The following is a 12,316-nucleotide window of genomic DNA, read 5'->3' as shown; positions in this document are numbered from 1 at the left end:
ACCGTTTATAGAATCCACGGTCCAGATTATAAGTATGTAAAGTCTAAATCCACTTCATTAAAAATGACAAATCAAATTGAAATTTTCAGAGAGAAAGGAACTCCCAGGCGCCACCTGGACCGTATCCGATCGTGGCATATCGTAACCCAAAACTTTTCATCTAGGATAATTTGGCACAGACCACCAACTATTTAGTGATGTAGAGAGAGAAAATACTAATATGTTCATTCTCTGTAATCATCATCTCCCTTTGATTATTTTATTGTATTTTTTTTTTTTTTTTTTTGTTGAAAGGATTATTTTATTGTATGCAGTGACGGATTTAGAATTTACATTCAGGTGAGTTAAAAAAAATTGTCGCAATAGTCCAAATACTAGAAGTGAACTAGTCATATTATTTTTAAGACTACTACTCTTGCATAAACAAGGTCATTTCTAACAATTCAGCTATTTTTATTTTAACGAAACTAACATATGTTTACGGTGGAAGATAGCTTATAATACCAACCAAGTAGATATTTATAAAAATGCTGACAACCTGTAATTATTTATTATTTTGTCAATGTAAATTTAGAACTAAACGTTATGAGCTTTGAATGAGATTCAATTTCGACAAATAAAGGTTTTGTGAAAAGAAATTAGTATTAACAACAATTTTGTCAATGAATAAAGGTATAAGTGTGATAACTCAGCCTTCATTAGTGAAGCCTATTGACGACACCGACCCTTAAAGTCTTGAGCAAAAACTCTGGTTCACCCACATAAGAAACCTGTCTAGATTTTTCTTTTTCCTCAATTTACTCCAACATCCCAAATATTTTTATTTGATTCCATTACCATAATTCATTTGAAGCTTTTGCCTCAAAATAACTTTCAAAGCTATATTATATAAACCTCTTGCTTCCTTTGAAACTTTTACTTAAAGATAAAGCTCTATTATATAAACCTCTTGCTTCCTTTGAAACTTTTACTTAAAGATAAACCTACAATTCTACATTATTTAAACCATGTCACAAACAATTAGTTAATTTGGGCATGTCAAACATATTTCCCACACTTAAGGCACCTTTTTTTATGAAATTAATGTGAGAAAACAACTGTAACTTGTTCATCAAAAAAACAACTGTAACTAAAAGTGCCCATTGTTGAAATACCTTTCTATATGTTAAGATATCCCATATAATATTAGGAAATATTAAATATTAGAAGAGAAATGCTGCTTGGCCCGAGTTGGAGTCCGACTCGGACCCGAATTCCGACGTGGCCCGCCAACTCGGACCAAGTCCCATTTCCGTAATGAGAAAGGCCAATTTCTTTTTTATTCAACTTCAATCCCTGTACTTCTCTATTATTTCTGTCCCCGTCCTTGCCTTTCTTCTTCAACCTGCCTGAAGAGAGAGAGAGAAAAAAAATCTACTTCTTCAGCTCGAATTTGCCAAGGAAAAATCGCAATGAGTTAGAGAGAGAGAGAACGAAGTGAAGCAGACATGATTTGATATCCAGGGTTTATAATTTGAAGAGGAAAATCACTGCATTTAGGGCTTATTAAACCCTAGGGTTTGTAAGGGGTTTCTACACCAATCGATTGAAGTAATGTCAGTTGGGTTAAGTATCAAATAAAGTTGAAGCAAGTTGAGAATGATGATCTATGAGAAAGCATTTAAACCTATGTTTTGCTCTCTATGATGGGAAATCAAGTGCCATTGTCTTGAAACATTAGTTTTCTGTGGTTTGCTTGTTTGCAATTTCGGTGCAAGCTTTACCTAAGCTTACAGAGATGAGAGATCATATGAGGGGTAATTTTAGAGAGAAGGATAGTTTGAATATCACATCAGTTTATAATGTCTCTTGCAATACTGATTTCCGACCTTTTTGTTTTGGCTAGCCTGCAATTCGTTGATAATGGAAATCGAAGATGAAACATGGCGAGAAAACACCAGCTCAAGATATGTTTTTATGCTTAGTTTTAACATGATGTGCCAACATGAAATCCATTTTTTACCCAAGCAATTATCCAACCATAGACGATAACAATATCTTCAAACTTATGAGAAGAAAAAAAACGGATGATTTATTGATGAACCGACTCCATAATAGTTCCATATACAAGATTCTTAAACAAGCACATTACAAAAATGAGATTCAAAAACTAACTTAAAGCATATATTTTAATAGAGTTTATACTATTACATTCGAGCTCAAAATTCCAGTTTTCCACAAAATATCGGCAGGCAACAGAAAAGCCTACCCACAAAAACCTAACATTATCATTTGACATTTGGGAGTATTGCTATATTTTGCAGGATATGGAATTTACAGTCATTGACTTCAACCCTCATTGACCACAGGTAATGCTGGAGGCAATGAGTCTGGAATTGCACTGCTACCATTGAGCACACTCACATTTCCATCGCCATCTTCGTCTACTATATATGACTTAAACCCTCATTGACCACTCCGTCTCCGAACCTTTCTGTCACTTGAAGCTCTATCTCCTTTGCTTTTAGTTGTTCGAATACCTCCTTCAACTTTATGTCTGCATTTCCTTCACTTCCAACTTAGTGAGTTGTTCGGAAGACGATCATCTCGTCTAACCTGTTTAGAGGTTAGAGATTCTGGCCTAAAATATTGTTTCAGCTCTTCCGTTATGTTTATCATGGTGTAGCTACTGTCCTTTTCATCATAGTCCAGATCAAATCCAATTCGGCGACCTCCATTCTCTATCACAGTAATTTCGACTTTCGATGTCATAATCATCAGTGTGTTTTTTAAGTCCAAAGTTCCGCATTTGCTGTCTGTTGCTCTTCTGACTTCGTCGCATTATGTTCAATGCATTCGTGGATCTCCCTTCTCTAACAACCATTTCAAAACATAAACTATAAGAATCTCTTAATCAACTATAAAAACCATAAAACTTAAGTTAGATACACAAACCAGTTCATAACAATTTGATATGCATAACACATTTATATAATCTACTAAAAGAAACCCTAAACTTTTAGAACAATTAGTGTGGATCTCAAATGATAAAAGTAGCAAAAAGAAAAATCTCCTCTTTTTGAGCAAGAAACAGAGATTAAACAGTTAGAGAAAATGGTGAGTTTTTTGTGTTTTTTCTCAAACAAGTGATGAAAGGAGGAATCAGAACCTTACCTTTCGTTTTCAGTCAGCAATTCCATGAGTTTTGGTTGGATGAAGGATTACTCGGCGGTTTGGTGACGAAAACCCTAACTACCGATTAAGGTATACGTTGCCCTAAATCGAGGAACAAAGATGGAGCAGAACCTTCACTTTGTTCTTTCTCTGGAAAAGATGACAAACCCTAGATATCACTTCGTTCTCGGTTTCTCTCTCCTCTTTTGTTCTTCGTCGAGCTTCTCCCTCTCGTCAGCAATTCCATTCATCGAGCTTCTCCCTCTCGTCTAAGAATGGCAGAAAGAAGTGAAGGACGGATACTGAAATAGTATACAAAAATAAGAACCCAAGTTGAATTAAACGAAAATATGTTCCCTCCCCCGGAAATGGGACTTGGTCCGAGTTGGCAAGCCATGTCGGATTTCGGGTCCGAGTCGGACTACAACTCGGGCCAAGCAGCATTTCTCATATTAGAAACTAGTAAGATATTAGGAGCTAGTATATATATTAGCATAAAACTATTAGAAACTAGTAAAATGTTAAGAACTAGTAAAATTAGAAACTAGTAGTATTGTAACTCTATAAATAGAGTCTTATATTTCTTTTGTAAACCATCAAGGAATAAAACAAGTTCTTTGATCAATTTCAACTCCCATTTCATGACATGGTTCTTATTTGGTGGTCGAAATGGTTTATCTCACGGTTGTAACAAGAAGTTAACGAACAAATCTTGCATTTTCATATCTTCGAGACTCTATCAACATACCCGCTTTGAATAGAGTATTGCCTTCTTCAGAGGCGGCCTCACATAGGGCTCAGTGGAGGCACATGCTATCACTGACCGATAGCGTAAAATATCTTTGGATCTGGTTCATACTCAAATAGAGATACAATTTAATTAGAAAATACTGACAATGCAAATCTATATAATAAGGGAGGAGAGTATCTTTCCCCCTCCTCCCAGTGGCCAAGATTTATCCTCATAAACTTATCTGTAATGATCTAACGGTTTGAATGTACATGAGGGAAAAAAATATTCGTTTTTCAAATTCCTCATATTAGCGCGCTCTATCTTCATCTCTTTCTCTCTCTTTCCAGTCCCATCTCTTTCTTTCTCTTCAAATTCGTAATGGCTGCAGTTGGAGAAATAACACTCCTTAATATTCCTTTCTCCCTCCTCTCTGTCCTCATCTCTGTCTCCCTCTTACCCAGTATTTCTCTCTATTCGTCCATCTCTTCCCTCATTTTTCTCACCTCATGGAAGATCTAAACCAAATTTATGGTGTGTACGTACGTTTCTCTCCATTAATTTAAACTAAAGCCATCACTGTAAATCTAAACCAAATTTATGGTTTAGGCTTCAAAATCTGTAATTGGTTTGGTTTTGGCTACTAAGTTTGGGCTTCAGCCCACCTTCATGTTAATGTATTCAAAATAACTGTCTGTGCCCCACAGACCGAGCACACTGTGTGAATAAGCACATATTATAATCGAATTACAATGTTTTGTATTTATTCGCCAGGTTGGTTCACTGTTTACCTACTTCAACGACATAATTCTGATAAAAGACACCTACAAAAAATATACTTGTGTAAGTGTTCTTTGGAAAGAAATTTTGTCGCTCCTCCAGATGTCGCGTTAACGATACCTGAAGAACGTTGAAGAAATTAGTAACACGTAACATATATTACCAACAACGATTAAACACATAACAGTGAAAAGTACACCACTACCACAAAAAAGAACAGTAAGAGGCAAATAACCTTGAAACATGAAAGCAAGTAACACTGACCGATGAAGACGAATGAGTAATTAAAACAAACATGAAAGCAAATCCCTGGCTCACTGACTCAAATTAAACCGTCAATAAGCCATTCAGTCGAGTAATTCAAAACCAAACATGTGTTGCTGAAGTCAAATTTCACCTAAACCCAAAAAGAAAAGTAGTCGTTTACTAAGTTTGAGAAGATTTTACTTAGTATACGTTTGATCAACTATACCAAATAAATATTTTTGCATCGAATTTGGTTTTGGAAAATTATGGGTTATTTTCAAGGAGAGTGAGAATGAATACAAATCAGGCATTACATTGTCTCCAACGCCAGTTGCACCACCAACTGTCTCTCTCCCTGACCAAGGTATCCAATTCACCTTGATTAATCAACGTTAAGGATAGATAACGAATCTGTTTTGTGTTTCTGATTATTGTTCCTTAGAGTAAACATAAAACTCAACAAAGATGAGCGATAATAATTACAAAAAAGAATCATAAAAAAGTTTAAACATTGTGTAATTAACTTACTTATGGTACCAATGAGCATCTCCGAAAGCTTGAGAGCCTCCAAACTCCTTTTGAACTTTCAAAACAGATCTTATCCTCCAACTGCTTACAGTCCAAAAGAAAAACAACAGGTAACTCAGTACAACAACCCCAGAGTTCAAGGAGAGATTTGTTACGAACGCCCTAGATTGATGCAAGCATCCATCAAAGTAGGGAATTCAGGAAATATCAAAATAGTATATCACAATTGAAAATTACAGATCCACTTGAATCGAACTTGGAAACTCCATGACTCCAGTTATGCATAAGCAACCATACAAAAAAGAACCAAACAGATATCGATGAAGAAACACAAAGAGAAAAGTAACAAAAAACAAATAAAACACAAATTGATAAACCACTAATTCTTTCCAAAGTTTAACCTAAAAATTGAAAAGACCTTGATTTTGTGTTTTACCTAAAAACTTTTGTACTGATCAATTTAGAACTTCGGCAATTTCGAAACCTATATAGTAAACCCAAATAATATATAACCTAAATAGGTATCAAACATTTAACCTAAAGAGTTTTTACAAATCAATTAGAACTTAAGCAAACTTTGTGATATTACCTGGAACTTAAGCAAACATTTAACCTAAATAACATATCAAGAAGAAAGAGAGAGAGGTTCGTATACAACAACAAAGATAAGGAGTTACTTTGGATCATGATAAGGAATATGAAGTAAGATTTTGAGAAAAGTGAGAGTGAGAGAAACCATAAGCACTTACAAATAAAAAAACGTTTGAGAGAGAGAAAACATAATCACTTACAAACAAAATAAAAAATCCCAAAACATACAAACCTAAAGCGAGAAATTATTTGAGAGAGAGTACCTAAAGCTTCCCGCTGCCAAAGGAAATGCGACCGGTGCCTATTGTAAAAAAAAAAAAAAAAAGCCAAATCGATTGAGAAAGAAATCAATTGATCTGTCAAACAAATCGATTGAGAAAGAGATCAATTGATCTGAGAAATCTAAGTGCATAATAACAACAAAAACAGTTTAATTAACTTAAACAATAATCTGTTGCATTAATAACTTAAAGAGATTCAATACATTATCAATCGAGAATTAAAGTAGTTCAGCCAACCATCAACTGCATTATAACATTACTATTCAATTTCAAAGAAAAACATTCTTAATTAACAGCAATACTAAACACATGGTGTTGATGTATCATTCATAATGTTTACTCAAGAGATCAAAATGTAGACATGCATGATCCAAAATATTTACTCAAGGCTCAACTATATACTCAAAATGAATTAGAGAGAAAAGTGTAACCCTAATCGAAACCCCAAATCTAGCAGACTACTATCCTAAACCTCTATTAGGCTAAGATATAACACACCCGGAGATTGATTGGTCAAGATAAACCACTTGTTAAACTATATAGATATAGATGTGGCCTATGGGCACTCCTTAGTCCTTCCACCCTCGTATCTATTTTATTTAGGTCGCATCAAAATCCCCTAACCCCTAAAGCTAAAGTTTGATTTAGCTAAATAAATATAAAATAAAAATCAGTAATATCATAAAATTTTCAGTCTTTTATATGTAATTACATGTACAAAATGCAACAATTTGTACATGTGTTAGAGGATGGAGCCTATCTCATTAAACGATTCTCGATGAGATTCTTTTAATGAGATTCTTTTACCAATTCACCAATCAAGTCAATTTCGATGAAGAGCTTACCTCGAATAAGAAATGCGTTAAAGGTTGGAGCCTATCTCATTAAACAATTTGAGGATAAATAATATTGCATGATATTTAAAGAGATCAAAGGAATAAGTAAACAAAGTTAATACAAGAAAATGGAATGCAGGTTAAATATAGACAACATACTGTCTATAAGACAATTCATCAAACATGTTGAGTGCAGAAGTAAAGTTTCGCACTTTACTTCAAAGTTATGATTTAAACATAACTAGGGTATAGCCCGTGCTTGAGGGCACAGACAGTTATATCAATCAACGTTAAACGAAATTATTGAAGAAATCAAAAGAACATCAGGTTGTCATAAACACATACTACCAAGAAACGTAATAATAAAGAAATCAAACTGAACGATATGAGTACTAAACCATAGAACTTGTTATTTTTCAATTTTATAGGTTATTTTGGAAACAGATATTATGAGAAAAAAGAAATAAGTTATTTTATTTTTAAACCTGTGTTGTGCAAGAAATAGTTATTTTATATGGGTTATTTTATTTCTAAACCCGATAATCTTTTTCTTTTCTTTATATAGCTTATTTTTCTTAGATAGGTTATTTTATTATTAAGAATGACTATATTGTAACATTAGGAAAGGGCTTGTAGACAATATACATAATTAAATAAGGATGTTTGTCCCAGTCAGCGTTTTTCCCTTCTGTTTTATTATATAGATTTCATGGTTGCGATTCAAATTTAGTGACTTTAATTGACTAAATTTGGTTATGATTTAAACATGATTAACTCGAAGGTGGACTGAAGTCTAAACTTAGTAGCCAAAACCAAATCAAATACAGATTTTGAAGCCCAAACCATAAATTTGGTTTAGATTTACAGTAATGGCTTCAGTTTAAATTAGTACAAAGTAACGGATACAATTGACTAAAAGATACACAATTAAAAAAATGAATCTAAGATGAAGAGAGGGTAGTTTCAGAGAAAAAGGTACCTACACACCAAATCAAATACAGAGAGAAGATATCTCTCAGATCTTCCATGAGGTGAGAAAAATGAGGGAAGAGAGAGACGAATAGAGAGAAATACTGGGGTAAGAGGGAGACATAGATGAGGACAGAGAGGAGGGAGAAAGGAATATTAAGGAGTGTTATTTCTCCAACTGCAGCCATTACGAATTTGAAGAGATAGAAAGAGATGGGACGGGAAAGAGAGGGAAAGAGATGAAGAGAGAGAGAGCGCAGATATTAGAAATTTGAAAAACGAATATTGTTTTTTTCCCTCATGTACATTCAAGTCGTTAGTGAAGGAGTTGAAGGAGATGTCCTTCGACCAAGGTGACAATGCGAACAATTTGTCGGATAGGACAATTGATGTGGAAGATCATCAAGTCCGATTGATTTAGGGATCGTAGAGTTGTAGCTAGAGACCAACTACGATCGTCGAATTACGAAGTAATTCGCGGCTAACTTCGATCGGATCCTACAACGGGTTACACATAAGAGTGACAAATTGATCTAGGATATGACTAGTGGGAGTGAGATATAATCATGGGAGTGTCCCATAAACATATCTCATAGGCCTAAAAGGAATTAGGCAAAGATAGTACAAAAAGGCCAAAAACAGGGTTTTTGGGCCTAGACCGGTTCGGGTACTTCTAGGACTCGGATTGGGCTGAATTTTGGAGGGTTAGTTGCTGATATAATAAACATTATATCTGCCAATTTTCGTGGTGTTTGGGCACCTCCTCCTTAGGGAATTGAGAAAATACCAATAGTTGCTATTTTCGACTATTTCCCTAAATCTTATTCTAAAGGGTGTTTTAGGAAACCTAAAAGGAGGTGGATTCTTATTAGGGTTCTATATAAACACTCTTAGGGCAGAGAATAAGGTGTGGAATTTCTCTCTAAGCTTTCTTACTCTACCACATCAAGTAGAGAGGAGAAAGTGAGCTAATTCCCATTACTATCAATCTAGTCAAAGAAGAAGGTGTTCTTCTTTTCCAACCACCATTGGTGTGCTAGCTATACAACAAGGTGGGAGATCAAATTGATTGCTCGTGTCCCAAGTAGAGGAGCTATACTTGAAGCTCTTGGTCTTCTTCAATCAATTCAACTAGTTCGAGGGAAAAGCGATTAAGGTAATTTACTATCTCCATTAGATTAATTACTAGTTTTGCATGTGATCCTGGGAATACTAGTGTAGACATTAGATGTCATATTTCCGCTATAAACACTAGTAGAAGGGTGTAAATCCCTACAGTGGCGTCAGAGCCTCTTGCTATTAACTAGTTTTTGCTAAGAATCGAACTAATTTATATGCTTGATAGTTTGAAAATTGAGTTTATAAAAGTATTTTAAAAGGTGTTTTTAAAAAGGTATTTTTAACTCATAATTTGATGGGATTCAATAAATTTTCAAATTGAGAATCACATTGATGATTAAAAGTGTTTTAAAAGTCTCAATTTGATTGAATTTCAAACTAATCCATGCTTGATTAAATTGATAGTTATGTTTAAAAAGATTTTAAAACATAAAATTTGATTAATTTTGAATTGGATTCAAAGATTTTTCAAAATTGATTTCAAAATAGTTCTTTGAAAAATTTCAAAAACCTAGATTTTGATCCAAAATTGGTTTGATTAAGAGTTGTTTTTAAGTTTTGGAAACTTTTGAAAAACAAAATTTTGGAATTTTAGAAGTGTTCTAAAAAGAGTAGTTTTGACTTTAGGAAGCTCTCAAAACAAATTTGGAAAAATTTAAAAGTTTCTAAAAGTTTTAAAATTTTTTTAGAAGTGTTCTAAAAGGAATTTCAAAAATTTAAGAAAAGTTTTAAAATTGGAAAATAGCAACTTAGAGTTGCATAAGAAAAAAAAAAAAATTTCTTTTTGGAAACTAGGGTTTTGAAAAACCCTAGTGTCCGGCCAGGAAGCTTCCTGGCCGGACCAGAAGCTCCTGGATGCGTCCTCTGGACGCGTCCAGAGCAGCTGCTGAGACGCGTCTAGAGCAGCTGCTGAGACGCGTCTTGAAGACGCGACCAGCAGCTGCGACAGAAGCTTCTGGACGCGTCTTTGAGACGCGTCCAGAGCAGCTACTAAGGACGCGTCTTGAAGACGCGTCCAGGTCGCGTCTAAGACGCGACCAGCAGCTGCGAAGGAGTTTCCTGGACGCGTCTAGGACGCCTCCAGAGCACTCGACCAGACGCGTCTTGGAGACGCGTCTGGGAGGTTCTGGGTGTCTCGGACTAGTCCGAGACACCTAGTGCTGGTCCGGTCCAGTACCAGACGACGCGTCTGGTACATGGACTAGCGTCCTGGCTCCGGCCAGGACGAGACCAGGCCTTGATAGGCCTCGGCCAGGACATGCCGGCCCTATGGGCCGTGCTATGTCCGGACCTTGTCCGAGCCCTTTTTGGGCTTGGGCCGGGACTTGTCTATGACTTGTCCCGGGCTTTTTCGAGGCTTTTCGGACCACGAAAAGGGACCATCATTCGAGTGGGAGTTTTTGCTAAAAAATTTTCCGATTCCAACCAAATAATTCCAAAATCAATCTGGGCCATCCAATAGCCCAAAACGGATTTCTCTTTAAATTGATTTATGAAATCATTAAGAATCGAACCAATATTTTTTCCGAAATTGACCCGGGCTTTCTCGAGCCCAAAACGGAGTTTTTCTTAAAGATGAGTTTAGAAATCATAAAAGATAAAACCGGAAAGCACCATTAGTAGAATTCTTCGAATTTAGACTTAAGGTCCGTAATGTGACATGTGATGTCAACAAAAGTATCTCCCAAGATAATCATGCATATATAATTCTTAGCCTTGATATATTATATGATTGCATGTGATGTGAATGCGGGAAACTAGTATGGCCATAGATTTATTTCTTTATTCTTGTTTTAAGCACGGATGGGTGCATGCTTTGTAATTTAATTTAATTTCAAGTTTATACGATCTGCGAATCGTTAGAGTCTTGTAATTAGAGTTTAGGGTCTATGAGTCCATTGAAGAAACTCGAGGATGAAATCCAAAGGCGAGTGGGAGAAATCAATGGAGGTTCAAAGATGGCGATTTAAGACGAACCAAAAGGCGAAACAAGAAGAAAACCAAGGGTGATTAGATCTTCTAGGTTAGGGGCCATACTAGGATCCATGTCTGCTTGATTTACTTTCTCGCGCGCATTTACTTACTTATTTACGTTTTATGTCGTGGATGTTAGTTAGGCTAAATAGTTCACTATAACAAACGCCAGACTAGCGTAAAAGTCCCCAAAACGTAATCTTGAGTAATCGCCTATCCAGATTAAGACACTCGTTGCGCCCTTGTTCGAGGAAGGTGGGTCGGCCTTCGCAGAGTACCTCCTCTACCTTGGGACAATGCGGGTAGGTCTATAGAAGAGGCCTACACGTCTAAATGGTTCTACTCAACGAGATCAGCAAGAGAGTCTTGGATACTCGAGGCAAAAGGATAGATTAGTCATTCATTAATGAAATCTATCAACCAAGAGTCATAAGGTATGATCAGTGAAGTAGTTCACTCACCCGGAACGACGGAGTCAAAGGGTAGGGCCTTCGTCCGCTTTACTCCGAAGAACTGGGGTCTTGGAATCACTTATTCAATCGGGGACGATTTTTATTGAATAATGTGGGAAAACTAAGTTTTTCAAAAACGATAACGAGTTTTAAAACTTTGCCATTTCTTTATGTAGTTTTAAGATGACACAAACGATTTCAACATTGAATCACACCTAAAGGAGGTGTTGATCCACTTCCTAGAATGGAAGAATGAATCCGAGAATAGTTCTCAGATTCAAAAGGAAGGTCACTAGAATACCCAATCCCAATGTTGACTCATACAAGAGAAGGTCAAAAGCCATTTGCAAGCAATCGTATAACATTCTCTTTGGAATAGTAATGAATGCTAGCATAACCATTAAGACAAACTAAGGAAGAAATTTCTACAGAAGTCATAAATGGAGAGGTACGAGACCTCCAAGGCAATCTGAAAGTCATCCTAAGGAAAGACAACAGAATACATCTATCACCCAATTCAATATCGATTGAACAAAGATTGATAAAGACCTTAGATGAGTCACTCAGGTTGTTACAAACAAATTGAGCAGAACATACGGGAATATCCAGTCTAAGAAAGGTTCTTGAGAAAGAGATCTTGAGATTCAAAAGGGCAAA

General features: G+C 35.8%; 1 long non-coding RNA gene across 1 annotated transcript; it reads right to left on the bottom strand.

Moving 5' to 3' along the window:
• Positions 1-2,048: 2,048 nt before the first annotated feature.
• On the bottom strand, positions 2,049-3,467 carry LOC147568958 (uncharacterized). The gene is made up of 2 exons (XR_015231154.1): positions 3,154-3,467; positions 2,049-2,852 (listed from the first exon to the last, which is right to left on the bottom strand). It is a non-coding gene; the product is annotated as an uncharacterized LOC147568958 (long non-coding RNA).
• Between the last annotated feature and the right edge of the window lie 8,849 nt (positions 3,468-12,316).

This window comes from Eschscholzia californica, unplaced genomic scaffold (assembly GCF_041429995.1).
Source record: "Eschscholzia californica isolate CP2 unplaced genomic scaffold, dmEscCali1.0.p SCAF_1, whole genome shotgun sequence".
Taxonomy (NCBI): Eukaryota; Viridiplantae; Streptophyta; class Magnoliopsida; order Ranunculales; family Papaveraceae; genus Eschscholzia; species Eschscholzia californica.
Note: the sequence above shows the minus strand (reverse complement) of the source record. Positions and strands in the feature narration are given on the sequence as shown.